This window comes from Equus quagga, unplaced genomic scaffold (genome assembly GCF_021613505.1).
Source record: "Equus quagga isolate Etosha38 unplaced genomic scaffold, UCLA_HA_Equagga_1.0 1080_RagTag, whole genome shotgun sequence".
NCBI lineage: Eukaryota > Metazoa > Chordata > Mammalia > Perissodactyla > Equidae > Equus > Equus quagga.
Window position 1 is genome coordinate 56,141 of NW_025795483.1, and position 7,947 is coordinate 64,087.

The 7,947-nt window shown below is 34.2% G+C and overlaps 1 pseudogene; it reads left to right on the forward strand.

The window, feature by feature from the left end:
* The first annotated feature begins 6,910 nt into the window (after nt 1-6,910).
* On the forward strand, nt 6,911-7,856 carry LOC124232703 (olfactory receptor 4A47-like; annotated as a pseudogene).
* The last annotated feature ends 91 nt before the right edge of the window (nt 7,857-7,947 follow it).

Consider the following 7,947-nt stretch of genomic DNA (forward strand, 5'->3'; position numbering starts at 1 on the left):
TTGAATTTTGTTTTCTAAATTTTAGTCATTTTTTTCTAGTTCCACAATTAACTTTGCCATTGACTTGAAATCTTGCCTATTCTATTTTAAAATCCCTTATGTATTTGGATCCAACTCAGGACTCTATTCATTTTGTTGATCTCCTTATTCATGTACTAATTGAAACAATGAAACAATGAATTCATATATAACATTTTGATATGTGATAAGACTAGCAGTCCCTCATTACTATTCTTTCAAGAATTATGCCTATTCTTGCATATGTATGTTTCAAAATTGTTTAAAATAAAATAATATGGTTAAATTTAAATAAGATAAATATGTTTAAAATTAAAATAAGTTTACAATTAAGTTAAAATAAGTTTCAGATAGTTCAGTCACAAAACAAAATGCAGTTATTATTTTCAATAAGATTCCATTTAAGAAGATAAATTTAGAAAGAGTTACATCTTTAGAGCATTGACAACTGTTATCCAAGAACAGTACAGATCTTTTCATTTAACAAGTTATCTTTTATACTCTTGGGTAGTGCTTCCACCTCCTGCCTGTGTTACTTATCCCTTAGAGATACCTACTGTTCTTTATCCATGAGCTCTAAAATGTTAACTGACACGTTTGCTGTAAGGAAAATCATCTCTTTCAGGAAGCGCATGACTCAAGTCTTTGCTCATCATCTTTTGGTGCTGCTGAGATCATTCTTCTCCTGGTGGTTGCCAATGACAACTATGTGTCCATCTGCAAACCCCTGTACTAGGAAATCATCATGAGTTACAGGGATGTGTCTTCTGTTTTTGAGTGGCATGAGTACAGTCAAAACCCCCATGCTGAATCCCCTTGCTACCATTCAGATCGTCTTCACAGTCTGACTGCTCATCTGTGGCTCCAATGTCATAGACCATTCATGTGTGATTTAAATCTTTTGTTGAAGTCTCTGCATGGACACACATACCCTTGGTCTCTTTGTTGCGTCCATCATTAATTTCATCTGCCTATTAGTGTTTTTCCTCTTGATGATCTCCTGTGTGGTCATCTTGAGCTCCCCGAGGACACATAGCTTGGAAGGGAGATGCATTGTCCTCTCCACGGGTGTTTCTCACATCATTGTGGTCATCCTAGATTTTGTGACCTGAGTATCAATATATTTGCACCCAATCACTGCCTTCTTCATTGATAAAGCAATGGCTGTGTTTTATACTATGATAACTTCCTTGTCAAACTTAAATCTACACACTCAGAAATTTAGAGGTAAAAAGGTATAAGTAATTTCTAGAGTAAAAAAATGACTTTGAGAAATAATCATAACAATATAAAATGACTTTATCCTTTAAATAGAGAAGAAAAAAGAAGATAATTTCTGTGGTTGAGGGCAAACTGAACACTATTTGTCAAAAGTATGTTCATGTTGACCTATAGGCACTCTGAGGAACAGTCCAGGCCAAAAATTATTTATCATTAGAAAATTATCGATTTAGATTTATGTTTTGCCCAACTGGTTGTCAAACTTTAAGATACTATCAAAATTAGTTAAGAGTCTTGTAAAATGCAGATTCTCAGGACACAGCAACACAGATTTTAATTTAGTAGTTTTGTTGTTGGACTGATTTATCTATCTTTTAAACAAAGTAATCAGGTGTATTTGCACCAAATGATCTTTGCATACACTTGGAGCTATTGTGCCATAATTTAAGTTCACATTATGAGCTACTAATGAAGTCACTTTAGTTTTCAAATTTAGTTTTTAAATTGCTACAATATATTTAACAATATTTACAATTTTAACCATTTTTAAGTGTACTGTTCAGTGATATTAAGTTAATTCACATTGTTATGCCAATGTCATCACCATTTTTCTCTGGAACTTTTTCATTTTCCCAAACTGAAACTGCACAACTGTGTAACAGTAATCCCCTTTCCCCTCTCCTGAGCTCCAGACAACCCACATTCTGCTTTCTGTCTATGAATTTGACTAAGAACCTCATGTAAGTGCAATAATACAATCTTTGTCCTTTTGTGACTGCCCTACTTCACTTAAGATAATGCATTGTATGTTAATCTATGTTTTAGCATGTATTAGTATTTCTTTCCTTTTCAAGGCTGAATAATATTCCATTATAGGCATATGCCTCATTTTGTATATAAATTTATCTACCAGTAGACACTTGGGTTGCTTCTACTTTCTGGCTATTGTAAATAATACTGCCATGAAAATGAGTATAGAAAGAGCAGGGTGTTTGAGTCCCTGCTTTCCATTATTTTGGAAATACACCGAAAAGTAGAACTGCTGAATCACTTGATAATTCTTTGTTTAAATTTTGAGGAAGTACCATAGCATTTTCCATAGGAGATAGATCATTTTACATTCCGATCAGCAGTGCACAATTATTTCAATTTCTCTAGATTATCTGCTGCATGTGTCATTTTCTTTTTTCTTTTTTTTTTTTAAATAATAGCTATCCTAATGGGTGTGAAATGGTATATGATCACAATTTTGATCTGCATTACTCTGATGAAAATTAACATTGTTCATCTTTTCATGTTTTTCCTGGTCATTTATATATCTTCTTTTGAGGAATGTCTATCCAAATCCTTTGTTCATTTTCAATGTTGTTTTTGTTGTTGAGACACAAAAGTTCTTCATATATTCTACATTTTAATACCTTATCATTTATTGTTTGCAAATCATTTTTCCAAATCTGTGTGTTGCCTTTTCATTCTGTTATAGTGCCATTTGATGCATAAAATTTCCTAATTGTGAAGAAGTACAATTCATTTATTTCTTCTTTCCTGGCTTGTGTATTTTGTGTCAAAGAAATTATTGCCAAATCCAACATTATGAACCTTTTCTTTTATGTTTTCTTCTAAAATTTTTCTAGTTTTAGCTAATATTTTAGGTCCTTGATCCATTTTGAGTTAATTATTGCATTTCACGTAAGTTAAGGGTTCAGTTTCATTCCTTTGCTTTTAGATATCCAGTTTTCACAGCACATTTTTTTGAACAGGTTGTCTTTCCCCATTGAATGCTCTTGGCTCCCACATCAAAAGTCATTTGAAAACACACACAAATGTTTCTTTCTAGGAGCTGTATTTTATTCCATTAGTCTGTATGCCTGTCTTTATGCCAATACCACACTGTTTTAATTAACATATTTTCATAGTAAGTTTTAGAATCAGGAAGTATGAGATCTCTAACTCTGTTCTTCTTTTTCAAGATTATTTTGGCTATTGGGAGTCCCTTGAGACTCCAAATGAATTTTTGGATGGATTTGTCTATTTCTGCAAAACACACTTTTGGGATTTAATAGGAATTGCATTGAGTCTATCGATCACTTTAGGTAATATTGACCTGTTAATAATATTAAATCTTCCAGTCCATGAATGTCTTTCCATTTATTTTTTCTCTTCTGTAATATCTTTCAGCAACATTTTGTAGTTTTCAGTGTGCCACATTTTTGCTCCCTTGGTTGAGTTTTTTCTTAAGTATTTTATCTTTTTGATGCTGTTGTAAATGAAATTGTCTCCTTAATTTTCCCTTTGGGTTTTCATGGATAGTGTGGAAATTCAAAACTTTTTTATGATAAAAAGCTCTCAACAAATTGGATATAGAAGAAATGTACCTCAACATAACAAAGGCTATATAGGACAAATCCACAATTAACATTATAGTCAACAGTGAAAGTTTGAAAGCTTTCCCACTAAAATCAGGAACAAGATAAGAGTTACCACTCTCATCACTCCTTTTCAACATAGTACTGCAATAAAAATTCCTGTGAAAGTGTTAGTTTTCTACATATAGATCATGTCATCTCTGAGGTGAAATATTTTACTTAATTAATTAATTTAAGTTGGTATTACTACATGTAGCAGTGCTTCCGATGGTAGCAACTTCCTATCACTTGGGTCTTGGCTTAAACATCACCTTTAAAAAAAGACCTCTGATAATCTTACCTGTAGTAGAATTCTCCCTCTTATCTTCTGTCACAGTACCATGTTTGCTGTCTTATAAGCACTGAATAAAATTATCATCACTTTATTAAACTGCACCCTTATTTATTGACTGACTCTATTACAAGAATATAAGGTCTGAGAAGGAAGGAACTGTTACGTGATTTTTTTTCCCTTTTTTATTAATTGCTGTGTCCACACTCATAGCACAGTTCCTGGTGTGGAAGTTAACCAAAGAAACCTTATCTAAATTGCAGTCAGGAAGGCCTGTAGAAGGAGCTTTCATGGTCTAGAATACATCATCAATTACATCAAACAGGAAGAGATTAAGCTTGCATCTTCAACAGGAAGTAAAGCTACTTTACTATTGAAGGAAAGTTTTCATTCCCCACTGGCAACAGCCCAGCCAATAAAAGGTGCTATAGCTCAGCCAATGAAAAGTCATTGCCTCCCTAACTGTTACTTTGCCCCAATGGACTTGCATTTAGAACAGCCTTTCCCTACTCCCCCTTTTTCTCTATAAAAGCAACTCCCCTCCTTTGTTTTCTGGATTTGCCTGTGACCTGCCATATCCTGAATTGCAATTCTTTTCTCTATTCCCAAAGAGACTCATTATAAGGTTAAAAATAGGCAAATTTGCTTTTTAAGTTGACACTGGCATAAAATAGGTGGTCTTAATTTTGAAAACAATAATTAATAATTGATGAATAATCACTTATTACATCTATATTGGTGACAAAATTTTTTAACATAGGTTACCAAACTTGAAAGCAGAATAAATTGAGCATTAAATAAAAGGAATTAAGAACTTGTCAAGGCAAGTGGGGAAATACTTGATAATATTCACTGGAACAAAATGACTTGGCTGATATTCTATTCTTGATTTACAATAGTCTTATAATGGTTCTAAAGCTATTTTTTTTTCCATACTACATCGTTTTAATCTTCATTATGTGATTTGGCCTATTAGTATCTTTCCATATAGATGTTATTTTAAATTCTGTGGAAAATCCCAGTGAATTTAATTAAGCAAGAATTAGTCTGGACGTATTCCAATTCCAGGACTCAATGATAAATGTGTTCAAAGGGATAGAATATCCAGTGGTCTTTGCCCCTGTCAGAAAGAAGATGCTATCCTTTTAAGAACTGATATAAAATCTTCAGGAGGTCCTTTGTTGGGCTTAATGCATGACATTTAAAAAAGCACAAAAATATCGGTTAAAGTCTCAAGTCAAATAGTCTGGCCATACCAACACCGCAGAATAAGAAGGGCTAAACAATTGAATGGTATTTTTCTCTTTTGAAGTTAGTAGGAAAGAAGTTACTCCAGAAAAATTTCCCTGGGGAAAGGGCTAGTTTTTAACTTCTTATGCAAAATAGAATTTATTGCCTTTTTGATAAATTATCCTAACATGAAAATTTTTGTTTTTCTGTGTGCACCATGTAATTACTATTAAAGAATCTACAGTGCAAATAAAAAGAATCTTCTAAATAATCAGAAGACTCCATGAAGAAAATGGACAGATAGCCATATGAAGGAAAATATATCTTCAAGTTATAATGCAGCTTTTTGTTCTCCACCGTCATAGTGGATGAAAGAAGAATTCCAGGGCCCCTGTGAATGAGGTAAAAAGTCTTCCTTCAGATTGTGAACAAGCCACCACAAGGTAAGACTAACAGTAGATAGTGGGAACCAGGAATCACAATTGTGTGAATTTCTTCATTTTCTAAGAAATTAAATCACTTTGAAAGAAATTGAACAGACTCTAAACCAAGTTTTCTCACTTAAACATCTGTGACCTTGGGAAAATTAATTAGAAGTTCTGAGTCTCACTTTCTTCAACTATGAAGTAGGCATTACAATTCTTGTTACTATAAATATTACAGGTGATACATTAAATTGTGAGAGTGTGTTTGGAATCCACTGTATGAGTTTTGAGCTGTGGAGTAATACAATCACAATAAGATTTTACAAGGATCATTTCAGCTGCTTCGGGAGAATTTGTTGGAGGGCAGAATCAACGTGGAGAGCCTTGGCAGGAGGCTATTTCATTGAGCCAGGAAGAAAATAAGTGCTGGGAAATGATAAAATTTGTCATATATTAGAAAGTAGACTAAACAAGACTTGTTAAATGTATCACTAAATTAATATGAAAGTGTAAAGGAGGAAAGGACACTGAGATTTATTGCCTATATTATTACATGGAAGGTGGTAGCATTTAATGAGATGAGGAGCATTGATGTTTTTTGTAGAAAATTAAAAATTTGGTTTCATAAAAACAAAATTGATATCCAATGGGAGATGTCCAAAATTGGAGATGTTGATAATACACCTTTGAAAATTAGGGGGAGGTATGGGCTGGAGACACAATATTGAAGTGCTTCAGCATTTATTGGCCAGGAAAGGGTGGATTATCCACGCAAAGACTCTAAGAAAGAGGTTTCAGAGAAAACTGAGACAATTGAGGGCAGTGACTTTCCCTTCATAATTTGATCTATTCACTTTGGATATGTAAATTGCCTTAATGGTTCTCTAGTACTACGCTTTTGTGATTTTATGAATGGTGCATCTTTTCAGGAATTTCCTTCCCATATTCTCTTGTTCTTTTCTTTTTCCTTTAAACAGCTAAAGCATTGCTTCCTCTGAGAAATTTTCCCTGATTGTAGTTTGATTGATATCTTCCTACACGGTGACTATTAGCTTTGCATGAATATTTTTATAATAGCACATATTACATTGGTCTGGAATTGACTGATATCTTATTATGCATCCTACTATCACTGAGGGTAGGGAACTATGTCTTATTCAACTTGGTGGTCACAATGTCTACAACATGTTTGACACAAATACATACTCAATATAGAGTTTTTAAAAATTGAATGAATTAATATAAGATTAAACTTATAATGCATTTAAAAGCTTTCCCCTTCTTTTATAGATAAACTGCTTCTAGCATATGAAGTCAGCATCTGTAAAGACTAGATGGAACCAAAGAACAATGTGACTTACTTTGTCCTCTTGGGCCTCACACAGAATCCAAAGGAGCAGAAAGTCCTTTTTGTTATGTTCTTGCTTTTCTACATTTTGACCATGGTGGGTAACATGCTCATTGTCGTGACTGTAATTGCCAGTAAGACACTGAACTCACCGATGTACTTTTTTCTTTGCTAGATTATCATTTATGGATGCCACTTTTTCCTCTGTCATTACCCCAAGGTTGATTTCAGACTTGTTCTTTGGGACAAATACTATATCTTTCCAATCTTGTATGACTCAACTCTTTACAGAGCACTTTTTTGGTGGGTCAGAGATCTTTCTTCTGTTGGTGATGGCCTATGACCGCTATGTGGCCATCTGTAAGCTCTTGCATTATTTGGTTATCATGAGGCATTGGGTGTGTGTTGTGCTACTGGTAGTGTCCTGGGGTGGAGGTCTTCTGCACTCGGCAATTCAACTTAGTACTATTTATGGGCTCCCATTCTGTGGCCCTAATGTCATTGATCACTTTATCTGTGACATGTACCCCTTATTGAAGCTCATCTGTACTGACACATATGTCATTGGCCTCTTAGTGGTGGCCAATGGAGGACTGATCTGCACTGTTGTGTTTCTGCTCTTGCTCATCTCTTATGGTGTCATCTTGTACTCTCTAAAGAACCTTAGTCAGGAAGGGAGATGGAAAGCCCTCCAGACCTGTGGTTCCCACATCACTGTGGTTGTCTTCTTCTTTGTTCCCTGTATTTTCATGTATGCAAGACCTGCAGAGACCTTCCCCATTGACAAGTTACTGAGTGTGTTTTACACAATCATAACTCCCATGCTCAATCCACTAATCTACACTCTGAGAAATTCAGAGATGACAAGTACTATGAAGAAGCTCTGGAGAAGAAAGGTTATACCTGATAATAAATAAGTTTACCATTTACCATGAGGAGTTATTTGACATTGAGAACAGTCTCCTTGGTATGCAGGAATTTTCTTAAATCTGATGCAAACTTTTTTTT